The 15,057-nt window shown below is 53.0% G+C and overlaps 1 protein-coding gene across 4 annotated transcripts in view; it reads left to right on the forward strand.

Annotated features, from left to right (window-relative positions):
- The window catches only part of Casz1 (castor zinc finger 1), a 156,450-nt gene that overhangs the window by 86,202 nt on the left and 55,191 nt on the right, over positions 1–15,057 (forward strand). For all 4 annotated transcript variants that reach the window (XM_021159784.2, XM_029476391.1, XM_029476389.1 and 1 more), the window contains exon 3: positions 5,875–5,929. The gene's annotated coding sequence lies outside the window, so the exon portion shown is untranslated. The remainder of the gene's footprint in view (positions 1–5,874; positions 5,930–15,057) is intronic.

Here is a 15,057-nt window from a genome sequence, read left to right on the forward strand (position 1 = left end):
TGGAACTCACTTTGTAGACCAGGCTGGCCTCGAACTCAGAAATCCACCTGCCTCTGCCTCCCGAGTGCTGGGATCAAAGGCGTGCGCCACCACGCCCAGCGAGAGCAGGATTCTTATCTGAAGACAGTTGAGGCCTTTGTCATGGCCATGCAGGGACACTGGGAGCTGGTTACGTTTCTTTCCCTAGAGGGAGTCCCAGGAGCAGGAGGAGATGGCTTTTCTCCTTGAGAAAACAAGGCAGGACCCTGTCATCCTCAAGACCCTGGCTAGGCTGCAGAACTACTTGAAGAGGCATCCATCCGCACAGGACCGTGAGCCAAATAGAGTAGGCTCAAGATAGAGCTGTAAGGCAAGCCAGGTGCTTCCTGCGCTTCTGTTCCACTGTGGTTATTAAGAACACTCCTCGCTGGGCAGTGGTGGAGCACGCCTTTAATCCCAGCACTTGGGAGGCAGAGGCAGGCGGATTTCTGAGTTCCAGGCCAGCCTGGTCTACAAAGTGAGTGCCAGGATAGCCAGGGCTATACAGAGAAACCCTGTCTCGAAAAAACAAAAAACAAACAAACAAACAAACAAACAAAAGAACACTCCTCGAGGAGGCAGGGGTTTGGTGGGGCACAGCTCTGTTGTGCAAGTATAAGGTCCTGAGTTCACATCTTTAGCAACCAAGGTGAGGGGCAAGAGAGATGGCTCAGTGGTTAAGAGCATTTGTTCTTGCAAAGGACTCGGGTTCGATTCCCAGTGCCCACATACAGGTTCATCACCTCCTTGGGCATCAGGCACACATGTGGTACACAGACATACACTCGTATACACAATATAGTAATAAATCTAAAATAATACTAATACTAATAATAAGGCAGAAAGCAATAGGGAAGAGAACCCGACCCCCCCGATGTCAACCTGCTCTGGCCTCCACATACATGCATGCATCTGAAAGAGAAAGCTGGGGCTTTTCTCCTCTGCCCCTAGACGACTAGGCTAACCTCCTCTTGGCCCTGTATAGATTTTTCAGGATTCTGGCCAGATTCCAATCATGAGTATTTTGGGGGAAACCGCAGAGCCAATCTAGAGCCCACTCAGATTTGACTCTGGACAGCAGAGCCACCTGCCCCTCTTGGCTGGAGGTCTTAGTCCCCTCGCCCTGTGCAGGGACAGGCAGTCTGCTCTGCCTGCTGCCCTGTCTGGAGCCGGCAGCCCCCTCATTGTCCCGCTAAACACTGTGTAAAAGTTCCAGGCTTTATTTGGGCTTTCTGTTTTGCCTGGTTATGCCGAGGCTCTGCCTGGGATACACACACACCCTGGCAGCCTCGCAGGGTGCAGGGAACCGCTGGCCCCTGGATGGAGCTTTTCTCTTCCAGCCCTTCTTCCCTCGTACCACATTTATTCTTTTTTCCCCCTTCTGTTTCTCCCTCCTGCTCTATCTTTCTTTTTTTTTTCTACTCTTTCAACATGGTTTTCCTAAAAAGTTTTTTAATCAATCAAATTTGAGGCAGAAAATAGGTTTTGTCACGCCTGGTCCCGGGATAGTGTGACTCTCACTCGGGCTCCTGACAGCTCCTCAATGCAGGAAAGAGGCCAAACAGAATATTTCTCCGGGAAAGTGCCCGTTTCCATGACACTGCCCCTTGTTGTCTGTGCTGCCCCCTCCTCAAGCTGCCTGGCTGACATGGCCCCAGCCCTTGTGAAAGACCCAGTTGGGGGAGGATCTGTGAGGGTGGGGAGGTGGGCTAAGATAGCAGGGGGTGGGCAGCCAGGCAGCCTGACAGCTGTCCCGAATCTCCATGGCCTGAGAAGGCTGAGGAGCAGGTTGGAACCTCAGACAGGAGCCTGGCCTGAGGCTTCATGCATACGGAGCCAGGCGGCCTGTGGGAGAGACTGTGGGGCCAGGTCTTAGAGTGGTTTCAGCTTAGACAGAGGAGATGTCACAAGTGTCAGCCTCCTTCAGGCCTTGGTACCCTGCTTCTAGCACATCTTCCCTTTCCCCTTTCCTTCTATTCTCTTGTCCATCAAAGAATCTCCCATCATCCTTCACTTCTTCCTGGTCCCTCCGTTATAGCATCTTTGGTCCCTGCCAACCTCCCAGGTCCCTCATCCCCAGATCAGAGCTCTGTGAAAGCCCTCTGAGTCTTTCCTTTTTAGCCCAATTCTCTCTTCCTTCTTCCTGTCCCCATCTTTCACCCTCTCCTCTTCTCGTTCTCTTTTATAATTAATGATTAGTTTTAATTGGTTTGCTTAGGCAGCCTGACAGCAAATTAACAGAAACCATCCCAGGGCTGGCTGCAAGGCTCAGGTGGAGACCACTGTACTTCAGACCTGGCCAGGGGAAGGGAGGCGGTGGCTGCCATACTCGAACATTTCCTGGCTAGTGGGTTGTGTGTACACAGGCCTCCTGCGGACAAGTGCAACAGCCAACAGGAGGAAGGCAACAGGCGACCCACAAGATGGAGGCTCACGGGTCAGCCCTTTGTGTGCTTTGGCTTTCGTTCTCCTTAGAACCCCTCTGTACTCTGAGGGTCAGGTCAAAGATGGGCAAGACTGATGTTTTTAGACTGGACTGGGTTTGCTTCGGGTGCCATTGTCCTTGCCTGTGTTGTAGCTGATGGGGTTGGCAGTTTGACACCTCTGAGACCAAGAGCCTACTCTTTCACATGGACCGGAAGGAAAAAGCCACTGGCACTATGAGATCAGATCTCTAGGAGAGGCAGCCACCATGGCCTACAAGCTCCAGAGCCAAGCTCTGCTCTCTTCTAATTGTCCCACCCCTCTGCACAGAGCCCTCAGCCTTTCCATACTTGGGGTTAACCCTGGACAGATGGATAGAAGAGGGATGGATGGTTTGGTGAATGAACGATAGAGAGATAGGGTTGATAGTTGAAGGGTGGATGGATGGATAGGGAACTGGCAAAGGCTGGGTAATGGTGGCTCACGCCCTTAATCCCAGCATTCAGGAGGGAGAGGTAGGCAGATCTCTGTGAGTTCAAGGCTAGCCTGGTCAACAGAGTGAGTTCCAAGACAGCCAGGTCTACACAGAGAAACCCTGTCTGGAAAAAACAAAGAGAGGCAGAAACAGAGACAGAGAGAAAGAGAAAAAGAGAGAGAGAGAGAGAGAGAGAGAAAACGCACTGGTAAAGGGTGTTGGGCACTTCTGCTATGACTCCTAAACATATATTCCTTTTCTCATTTTGCCTTGAGGTAGTTCCCTAACCCTAGGGACCCTTCCTGAGAGTAAGGGTCCTCTTCTTTGTGTTCTCTCTGCCACCGTCTTTCCCCCACCCTTACAGAACCCCACCTTTTGTTTGTCCCCCCCCCCCAACCCAAGACAGGGTTTCTCACTGAAACCAGCCCTGGTTGTCCTCAACTTGCTTTGTAGATCAGGCTCGCCTCTGGAACTCACAGGCATCCCTCTGCCTCCCGAGTGCTGGGATTAAAGGCGTGTGCCACCACACCCAGCCGCTGAGCCCTGCCTTAACTATGCCAGCTTTCTCATTCACTACCATTATCTGGTATGCCAACCACTCATTCCTACAGGTCAGAATAAGAAGTTATCAGCACTAGGAGAGGCAGTGCTTCAGCCCTGGCCAGGAAAAGGGAGCTACTCTATCAGAATAAATGAGCAAGACTGGCCTACTGGGTACTTACTGCTCCAGTCCTTCCTGGGAACCTGGAATCTGTCTAGTGTCCCAGATCCAACTGAGAGATGGTGACTGTCCCTGCTGCTGTGAGCCAGGCTCCCTGCCCTGTACAGGCAAGGATGGGACTATAGGAAGTATTTTGGTGCCCATGTAATATGCATCTCTGCCCCTCCCCCTCCCCCTTCCCCCAGCCCCAACCAACTCCTGGAAAGTTTCCTCCCCCGATTGTTCTGTGTGATCAGATCTGCAAGTTGCTCTCTAAGCTTCTTGTCACATTTTGACTTAATGAAGTGCAACTGCTGAGGGATTTGGGTTCAGCGCTCCGGTCTCCCGCGCTCCCTTGTTGTCAGAAAACAGGGGTGGATGGGGACAGCAACACTGTGCTGTAAGTCGTTATCATTCCGGTCAGTCTGTTTAACACAAAATTAAACAAAGAACTAATTAGTGCCTCATGAATTAATAAATGCACAGTTGCCGGGGAGGAGGGAAGGGGAGGAAAGGTGGTGGAAGGGAGATACTGGAGTGGTAGAGTTGGGGGGCTTTGGGGGTTCAAGGGAGGCTGGCTGGGGTGTCTTGACAGATCTCAAGGAGAGCTTGGGATGGTCAGGACATGGTGAGGCCCCTGACGAGACCGACCTGAGGCTCATTGGTTGGAATGTTCCCTCTGCCGGCTGAACCCACCTGAGCTTTGGGGTCTCCATGCCTGTTCCCCTGCTCTAGCCTGCAGTCTGTCCACTCAGCTCATCTCTCCTTCAGCTCTGTCACCACTTTTTTCTTGAGGCTCCCACCGGCCTCTCTCACCTCTACCTGGCACCCATTTGCTCTCTGTTGCCCCCTACCTTAGATGTCCGTTCACTTCCCTGCAGACCCCTCAGCTCCCACCTCCCAGATGAGTGTCCTCGACCCACAGCGTACAGCGAAACCCTCCCAAACCACTTGATGATCAGCCAGTTCTCAACCTTTTTATGCAGCCAAGCAGTCTCTGCCCCACTGAGCACCCTCCAACCTGGCAGCCCGTCATAGGGTGTAACACGGGTCTAGCAGAGAGTGGAGCCCTCCTTAAGAGGACTTGTCAAGTACAATTAGCTTAATCCATCTAAAGATGTCCTGGGAATGAGAGACAGGGAGGTGGGACTGGGTGGCATTCTGGGAGCCCTGGACAAGGTCACCTCATCTCCTGCAATCCCCCCAATCTGATTTGGGGATTATATAGCCTAAGGAAATTGGTGTTACTCCTCTTGCATCATTGATAAGCCACGAATGAGGGAGAGAGGAGAAAAAGGGAACAAATAGCAAACCCTTTGTCCAGCAGGGCAGGTGCCATGGCTGGGGCCTAGGGCCTGGCCCAGGCAAGGACAGATGGGGCCAGGTGGGTAGTTACACGGTCCTTTGGGACTTCCCTCCACAGTAGATTCTGTCTCCATTTGAACCTGGGTCCCCAAACTCCTGCTCTAGACTGCAGAGGACCCTGGGCCTGTAATAATGACAAGCCGCATTCTCTATTGGTTAAAGACCCTCTCCAGTGGTGCGCCTTGCGCTGTCTGAATCTTCTGTGGGGGTTGTCTTGATTCATCAAGGTGGAAGGCACTGCCCACAGTTTGTTCCTAAGCAATCGGAATCGAACCTTCCTGATGCCTGGCCTTGTCCACCTACCCCGGGGCACTCACACAGTCTCACTTGGGAACAGTTTAGCATTTGCCAGTTTTGTTTTCAGGGCCCAGGAGAAAAGAGTCAAGGAGTGGTTGAGGCTACTTTTATTGTCTCCAAGAGTGCCCACTCAGCCACTGAAGGTTCATGGGAGCCTGAAGGCCCATAACAGCATACACATGTGCACTCATACACATGTGCACGCACATGCACGCACGCACGCGCACGCACGCACACACACACACACACACACACACACACACACACACACACACACCATACCTCTGCCTCCACTGGGCAGTGTGAGAAGCACTCTGGCTTTCTCTGGGTCTCAGTATCTTTAGAGCCATGTTTCCATGTAACAGCTCCTACTGCTTCCTGAATTCTCCATCCTTGGTTGCCATATACTTAAAGTGGGCTCAAAGCAGAGCCCTTTGAGCAAGTCTGAATCACTGAGCCCTCTGGCTAGCCCTTCAGCCCATAGGCGGCAGAGAACTCTCTGGCACATAGGGGTCATGAAGAATGCTTGGGGGTGGGGGGAGAGAATGGATAGGCTCCCTCCTGGAAAGACTAACAGACTCTTCTTTCTCCCCAGGATGAAGTGACCCCCACCCCCAACTGTGTTTGAGGAATCTCTAGGACCCCGTGAGGTAAGATTTGAGTTCCTCCCCTGTTCTGTGTGTTGTGAGACAGTTGGTGTGAGATACATCACCCTGGGCCCAGTTCAGTTCTTCGAAGCATCCAAGACTGATGGGATGGGGTGTGGGAGACAGGGAATGGGAGCCCCATGGCTACTGGAACCTGTCAGGCACAATGGGGGACCAGCAAGAGCTGTTTGGCTTTTATGCTGGAAATGGGTTGGGGATGGATGGATTGCTGATTTGGAGCAAGGATTGATCTCCAGGCATCAGGAGTAGCAGTGCACCCGGGTCATGCTTGGACTTCTCATAAGTCTGCTCTCATTCTAGCCGCCCTGTATGTCCATTGTAGTAGCTGCCTCAGGCTTCCCAGGGAAGTTCTGCTTCTAATCATGCCTTGAGATCCCAAAGAGTTTAACGTCCTAGACCCCAAGTTCTGCCTCCTCCTCTGAGGTTGAGTTAACTTCCACACCAGGGCAAAAACTGGCTGAGAGGAGGCTGCCGGCAATGGAGAGAGCAGGCTGCCATACCCTGCCTTACCCTAACTAAGCCCAAGGCTCCTTGGAAGCCAGGCACTCAGGACTGCCGTGTTCTTCACAGGCTGTCACAGTCCCCTGGTGGCTCGAGAACTGCGGGGGCCACCGGGCCTTGGCCCCGGGCAGTGCAGTGTCAGAGGTGACCGGTGGAACGCCAGTGTTATGTAAATAGCGGGGCCTGCCCGGCGGGCGAGCAGGCTGGCTGCAGCCATCCATCATCCCGGCTCCGCGGGGCGGGGGACAGACACAGCACCGTGCGCTTGGCTCCAAACCTGTTTGTTTTCCCTTTGTCTCGCGCGTTTCGGGGGCCAGGCTGCGACCCGCTCCAGTTTTGTCCCGCTGGCCTCCTCCCCATAGGGAGCACGGGGGAAGGGAGGAGAGTCCCTTGGCTCCCACCGCGGCATCCCTTTCGGACTTCAAAGGCTCCCCCAGCATTGTCTGCGCCTGCGGGCAGTGGCCCTGAAAACGTGATCAGAGGCGGCCCGGTGTAGGGCAGGCCCGGCCCGCGCCCTGCGCTCTCGCTGGGGCCCGTGGATTCCTCCCTTTGCCGCCAGCACCACCCTGGTTACAGCGCAGCTCCGGGGCGCTCACTGGCCTTTCTCTCCCCGCGCCCCTTCTGGCTCCCTCTGGTCTCTCCTTCCTGCTCTCTAGCCTCGGCCTCACTTCTGTCTAGGCGCATTGAGACTCCAGAAATGACCAGAGCTGCATGCAGCCTTACACTCTTTCCTTGCCCGCCTCCTTAAGAATCTCAACCCCGCCAAAGGGTTTCCCAGGATGCTGTGAGGCATAAATAGGATTCCCATGCTAGATCGGATTCTCGGTGCACCCCACCCCCCACTCAGCGTGGCACCGGACACAGGAGAGCAAGTCTTGCTTCCTCTGGGGACCTCTGTCAGATTAGGTACAAGGTCCCCAGGAATCATCTAAGCATCCTGAAAGACAGGATGCTTCCATTTTCTGGACAAGTCTCTGGCAAACCGCAGTTCCTAGATCACATTTGATCCTCGGCCTGTGTTTTGTAAATAAAGTTTTATTGGAAAGGGATGGCCGTTTGTTTTCATATTGTCTATGGCTGTTTTCACTCTACAATAGCAGAGCCGAGTGACTACAGTGAAAACAGCTTGGCCTGCAAAGCATAAGATTACTATCTGCCGAGCAGTGGTGGCCCACGCCTTTAATCCCAGCACTTGGGAGGCAGAGGCAGGCAGATTTCTGAGTTCAAGACCAGCCTGGTCTAGAGAGTGAGTTCCAGGACAGCCAGGGCTACACAGAAAAAACCCTGTCTCGAAAAACAAAACAAAACAAAGGATATTTACTATCTGGCCCTTCTACAAAGAAGGGCTTGCTGGCCCGGATTCTGTTCCGTCTCTGATAAAAATATACATGAGATTTGCCGTTGAAACCTGCCAACGTGTGTAAGTCCTTGGGGTTGAGTGAATTCTCAGTGTTGTGTGGTCACTATAGTGAGGCTGGGATTGCATAGCAACTCTAGGCTGGGGCTTGGTTTCAGGATGCTTAATGCCCCACTCTGCTGGGGAGTCTCTGCCCCTCCTCTGCCTCCTGCTCTGTTCAGTCCTTCTTACTCTGAGCCCCAGCTCCTCTCTCCTTATGCTCCCCAACTCCCTCAGAGCTGTGCATTCAGTGGCCCTTCTGTAGCCATTACCTCAGCTCCGTAGTCATAGTCATCACATACACACACAAACACACACACACACACACACACACACACACACACACACACAGCTCCCACCCCGGCGCACTTTGCAAGGTGGGAAGGGTATACCCTGCCAGGCTATTGGGGTATACAGTGCCCAGAATCCAGCAGGAAGGCAGAGGGTCTCCGCCCAGCCAGTTTCCCCAGCAGCCACAAGATGTAGCACCCATCCCTAGGACAGTACCTTGGAGCTTTCCCTGATCTCTGGAAAAGCTCTGACACTGAGCCCTTGGAACCAGCAAAGCATCTGAGTCCAGTGGACCTCTGGGAAAAGAAGGGCACTGGGGGTGGGGGAGGGGGCAGAGGAGGTGCACTAGGCAGTCCCGGGTCCCTCACACTTGTTGCTGAACCCTGGGATGTAGCCCTTCCTCTCAGACCATCAGCTTCTGTAAAACAGGGGTCCTGCCCGCCAGGCTCTGCTCCACAAGCCTGAACTGGCTGGAGCTGTTGGGAGGAAGCCGACCAAGGGAAGAAGACCAAGGGTCTGGGTTTGGGTCTCAGCCTGCGAGGGTGAAGGTGCAAGAGAGGCTGTCGTTCTGCTGAGAAGGCCCCGGGTGGGCCACTTAAGTGGCTGCTTTCCCTGTCCAGGGTCAGCTGGCCTGGTGTCACCACGGCTATGGAATAAACCTGGGCGGCAGGCTTCTCATCAGAGTGGGGTGCCTGGGAGTCTGGGATGGACGCTGTACAAGCCTGTTCTCTGGGGTGCTTCCTTGGTTGGCTCTGCTGAAGTCCCTCCCTGGTCTCTACATCTCCCCTCCCCTCCAGGCCTTCTGTGTGCCCCATAAGTTTCTCTCCCTTCTTCTCTTCCCACCGCTCATCTCTCGCTGTCCCCCCCCCCCGCCCCCCACGCATGGCCCCCTCTCTCCTTTTCATCTACTCGGAAGGTTTTACTTCACTTCCTTGTCACCCTAATTGATTGCATTAACCTTTCAGCGTATTGGATTTCCTCGTCATCGTGCAGAGAGCCCTGTGCAATATGCTTATAATCTGAGCCATAATGGACAGTTTGCAGTCAACAAGCCCCTTCTCCCATCGGCCCCGTTGACATCTCTCTCTCTCTCTCTCTTGCCCAGGCCACCATGGCCACTTCTCCGGTTGGCAGGGGTGGAGCTGTAGAATGGACCTAGGAGGAAACGGACTCAGGATCGTATCTGCCTGTGCCTTTCCCTGCCTCTCCTGTCCCCCCCCCCCTTGCTTTCTTTTTCCAGCTTCTATAGCCTTTGTGGAGTCCTCTTGGCTTTCTGCTTCTGAGACACTGCCTGATAAGTGGCTGTATTTTGGATTTTTGTCAATGAGAGAGTCCCCTATTGTACCCAGACACCTGGTTCCGGCTTTATCTGTGATGTCTCGAGGTCTCCATGCCCCACCTTTCTTTGTCAAAAGAAGAGAAGTGAGTGACCCAGGTGCCATGGCAGTAAGCCTGGAAAAGCCCCCAGGATGGACTGGTGGGACCTGATAGGACCTGGAGGAAGTGCAGAGGAAGAGAATAACTGTGGGATAGGCTCCATCAAAACGGTGTCTTGAGGGGCACCTAATAATCTAGCAGTAGGTAGAGGTGCCAGCCCTGTGCCAGCTGCCTGATCTGAGGAGCCCAGTCCCAGACCGAGTCCCCATTCTCTGTGGGTTCCAGCAAGGCCCTGGGCTCAGTAGCCTGATGGGTGAATCCTCATTCACTCACGACAGGATGGATGTCAGGTTGAATACATTAGTGTCAGCTGGAGGAGCAGAACCAAGGCTCCCATTAGCCCAGTGGTACTTCCTTCTCTTCCAAGACCCTGTCTCTCCAGCCCTCTGCCCAGCATCTTCTCCTACTGACCATTTCCACCTCCTGCCATCTATCACTCCAAAGGGCAAGCTTTGGCAAGAGAGGGCTGGACCTCAGTCCTTCCCATTCTCTCCCAAGGATTTTGGGGGTGGGCAGAGGGCACAGCAGGGAGAAACCAGGCAGCGAATTAAAGTTTGTGATTGTCAGTGTCAAGAGAAGCTAAATAACCCTGTAACTAGTATGAAGGTGAATTCACGGTCTGCTGCACATGGAGAATATGAGTGTCTGCAAGACGGCGAATGTAGCTCGGGAGTCTGCCCGCCATGGTGGGCAGCCTTCTCTCCAGGGACCTGAAGGAGGCGGGAGGAGACCATGCACTTCCCACCCCCTGGCAGGGAGCAGCTGCCCAGGATCTCCTACCAGGCATGGGGGTGGGGGTGGGGGGAGACAGCTCAGTGGCTTGACAGCATGCTGGCCAGCAACCCATGCAGGAATGCATTTGTAAGCACCAGCAGTATACACTCACAGACACCAGCCCAAGCCCCATATTATCAGTGAATACTTTCTGACCACTCACTCCGTGCCTGGCTGAATGCTGTCTTCAGACCTCTTTCCAAAACATGCAGGTATAACTGCCAATATTTTCCCCTTCTCCCCACACTATTTTGTGACCACTTTATTGAGATATAATCCACATGCCATCAATCTGCCCTTTTTAAATGTACTATTTAGTGATATTATTATTTGCATATTCACATGGGGTGGACAGTACAGCCATCACCACGAACATGTTCATCTCCCAGGAAGAAAGTCTTACATTCCTTGGCAATCTCTGACTTCCCTTCCCCACCTATAGACCTAAAGAACTGCTAATAGATGTGAGGAAATGGAGACTCAGAGACGGCCAGTGACTTAGTAGGATTACACAGCCTGGCTGTGTCATGGCTGGTGGATCTTGCATTCGAACCCAGGCAGAAGACCCAAAGCCAGCATTCCATATCCTGGTGGCTGCCCCCACCCCATGCCCTACCTTGTATTTCTGAGACTTTGGGCCCAGGCATGTACATAAGCCATCGGAACATGTAGGCCCAGGCTGCAACATGAAACTGTCTTCTCCCCAGGTATGCTCATGACTCGATGCAGAAAAGCCTCATACACACACACCCTCCCTCCCACGACAGCCAACATCCCCTCCTCCCCTCGCTCCTTCCCCTGCCCTGTCTTTCCCAGCCTGGCTTGGCACAGAACCACGCAGCAACAGCGCAGCTCGAGTGGCCACGGAGACCTGGGTGGCTTTGGTGGTGGCTCGGGCATCTTAACATGAGAAATCCCTATGCCTCCTGATGATTGTAACTGAAGTAAAGGGCTAGCGTGGCATTGAGAGCAGGGCCCAGCCAGGGGCGCTGCCAGCAGCAGGCTGAGACCCACTCCACTTCCCAGCCTGTCTCTCTCCTGCTTCTCTTCGGCTGGTGTTTCTCAGCAGTCTTCTCCCCACCTGTCTCTCTCTTCTCTCACATCCCACTTTCCCACCTCAAAAACTTAAACAACAACAACAACAACAACAAAACAACAAAAAACCAACCAACTAACAAATGAAAAACCACCACAACAAAAGCTGCTTTTGTAGCCCGTCTCTTCGAGTTTGCAAAAAACGTGAAACGTTCACTGTTTCTGATAAGTGACAAATTCAAGGATCAGAGACAAAGGAAAAGTAGACATAGACACACAAGACAGAAAGAGTCTGCTGGATTGGGTTTGTTTTTTTTTTTTGTTTTTTTTTTTTTTTTTTTTTTCCTTTTTCCCCTTAAAGGGGGGGATCCGGCCGGGCCAGTTTGGATATTTATTAAGAAAAAGCCAAAGATAATTAACTTTTTTGTTTTTGTTTTGTTTGCCGGTGCCTCCCCTGCTGGCACTCCAGGTTGCCTGGCAGACCTGACCTGCTCCTGTTCCTGGGTGCTGGGCTGCTGGCAGGGCTCAGCTGACTCCCCTAAGCCTGCTGGGGCCACCAGCTGCCTACCCAGCCATCTAGCTTGGGTTTTAGGCAGGGTACACCTTAAGTTGCCACCAATGTCATTTCTCCGGGCTCTCCTGAAGCACAGAGCACCCCTTAGAGGCCGGTAAGTAGTGTGGACAAGGGGCTACTGCCAGCTCTCTTGGCCAGTGTGTCCCTTAAAGGGAGTAGGGGTGTGAGATAGAGTTTCTCCATGAGAGTCCTGGCCAGTTTAAGGATGCTGACTTCTCTCCAGGGAGGGAAGAGAGGGCGGAATGAGCTGGAAATGCAGGGAGAAGTCTGATTTGAGCCAATTTGGTCTTCCTCTTGTTCCAGGAAGCTGGTACACTGTCAGGACCTATAGACTCCCGAAGCCCCTGTTAACAAGTCTCTGGGACCCAGGGCCATCCTGTGCTATATCTGTTCTGTTCCCATCTTTGACCCAGCCTCATCCATCAGGGGGACCACTGGAGTGGTCCATGCTTAAATGAAGCTGTCTGTTCCCTGAACCCCACTAGCTATGGCCCAGCTCACTGACCAAGAAAGTAGCATTGAAAATTAGAGGCCTCGCTGTGAGTGATGGAGCTGAAGACCTCTCAGGAGCCAAGCCTGCCAGGACAGTGAAGATGGCTACCTGCTGTCCTAGCTGGGCGTAGGGGTGTGGTTTGTTCCTCTGTTAGTGGCTATGTCTGGGCCCCTCCCCTAAAGGGTGCTCCCCTGGGCTCCCCCCCAGGCTGCATTCCCACTAAGCAGAGAGGGAGCAGCCGTCACAAGGTCCCTCCAGGTAGGGAGATGCTGTGGACTTAGACAGAACAGAACATTTTTGAAGGATTTTGCTGGTCCCTTTTTTTTTTCTCTGAAATATAAGGATGTGCAATTTTTTTGGTTTCAATTTAGCATTGGAGAATTTTATAATTTAGTAATTAAAATCTCTGATAGGCTTTAGAAATTGCGGCTAATTGAATTTAATGGGAAGATGATTTTCAATTTTATTTGATTACCGGGACCCCTGGCATCGGTATTTATGGGAAAAAAATGGGAAATGTGCTGTGTGGGCTAAGATGGCATAATTGAATTAGGGATAATCGGATTTCTCCGTCATGAATTTCACTATAATTTTCCTATAATTTTCCATTAGATATCTAGTTTACAAATATTCACAAAGAAATGAAGCTCTTTCGGAATGGAGATTGCTGGCTAACAGGATTACGGGCCGAGCGTGCGGCTGTGCCAGCCCCTACCCTGCCATAATGTGATCCCTGTGTCTGCCTTACACTTAGTGTGGCCTCGGTATCTCGCCTCGCCACCCACTAGACTGGGAGCTCCATCCTCCCCTTTGTTTCCTCCCTGGCCCAACACCCACCTGTCCAGGGCCCACACATTCTCTGCTACCTGCTGGCTGAGCCCAGTCCCAGCTGAGGCCCAGGCCTTCTGTGTCTGCTCCCCCTGCTGCTGCCCCCCCATGCTTCCTGTCCACATTCAGTTGGTTCCTTGTTTCCCCCTGATACTCTCGCTCCATCCCTGAGGAGCACCCTCAGATACAGGGACGCCCTCGCAGGTGCGAACACGCTTGTTCACATGCACACACAGACCTCTGGCTAAGGCTTCTGTGCCCTGGCCCAGTCGCCTGAGAGGGAACCAGTTTATTGGGATCCTGGGGTGGGGTGCAAGAACAAAAGGAGCCTTGTTCAAGTTTATGTGAAAGTTACAAATTCAAAATGAGAGCAGATAAAGCATGAGATACCTGGTGTGTAAACAGGCTGGCGAGTGAGAAGGCCGCAGGCTCGAGAGGGAGGGAGAGAGGGAAGGAGGGAGGGAGGGCAGGCGAGTGGGCACAGGACACAGGATGAAAGAGGATGAGAGCCAACATGGCAACCTGGCCGGGGAGAGTGGGGGCTGGCATGACCCACCTGACTGTATGAAGTTGCTAAAGAGGTTTCTGTTCTGCATGGGGTGGGGTGTCCTAGAAAGACCTGGAAGCTCTGAGCCCCAGGCCCTTGAGACCAGTGGAAATCATGAAATGTTCTCACGATGGCTGAGTTCTCAGAGTTGTCATCACATCAGAGTAATAAGGAAGGTCTAGGAGAGCCACAGCTCTAAGACACCAGACCTCTAGGCTTCTCCCATCGCTGTGAGTACACTCTTAGAGACAGAGAGCAGCAGAGATCTGGAGGCGCTTAACACACAGCCTTTGACCCGTGGCCCATACAACCTTGATGCTTCAGCCTTTGGCCCTGTCCTGAAATCCTAGGATGCCAAGTTGGCCTCAGTTTCTTACTTCACGAATCTCTTCTCTTCTGCCACAAGTGGCTCCTTACTCTTGGGTCTACTCCACCTGTGGTGGCTGATTGTGACCCACTGCCTCAGAATAGAGGGTGCTTTCTGGACAGCCTGGGGCTCTCCCACTATGGGTCATATGTGGCAGCCCCTCTTGCTGGCCCTGATCTATGGCCTTCTCTTGGCCCTGACCTGTGAGCCATGTCTTGCCAGCCTTTGCCCTTCAGAGGCTCCAAAGTTATTGTTCTTACCTAGGTAACTAGAAAGGAGAGGTGTTTCCCTGTTTATCCAGGCCTTCCTAGGGGTCAGCCCTGATTATCATCAGCTGAAAACCAGGACATTCAGAACCAACCAGAGACTTTGTAGGTCCCCTGTGCAGGGAGCTCCTTGTCCGTGCAGATATCTTTACCAGCCTCCATTTCTGATGCCAGGCTTCCTTCTTTACCTGGTGGCCCACACCAGGCTGGGGTGTGGAACTAAGTGCCTGTTGTTACAAGCTGGAGCTACAAGGGGGAGGGGCAGAATCATTGTTGGTTTTTTTTTTAGGGGGGATGAGCAGCAGCACCCACAGAGGGTGCCCAGGGCAGTCCTGGACACAGAGATCCCATGGGGAAGCTTGGCTAATAGCTCTCTCTATCTGGCTTCCCTGGGCCCATGTTGGGGAGCATGTGGCTTGGTTTAAGGAGCCCTGTTTCCTTACTTAGGGGCTTTAGGGCCAGGGGACTCCTGGCAAAGTTAGGTCTTTGCTCCTAAGGATGGGGGTGGATCTGAAGCATGGAGGGAGGGTGTGTGACAACCTAGACCAAGGTCCCCAAGGAGGCAACAGAGAGGGTGGCAAAACAAGAGAGGGATGCCGGA

This window comes from Mus caroli, chromosome 4, assembly GCF_900094665.2.
Source record: "Mus caroli chromosome 4, CAROLI_EIJ_v1.1, whole genome shotgun sequence".
NCBI lineage: Eukaryota > Metazoa > Chordata > Mammalia > Rodentia > Muridae > Mus > Mus caroli.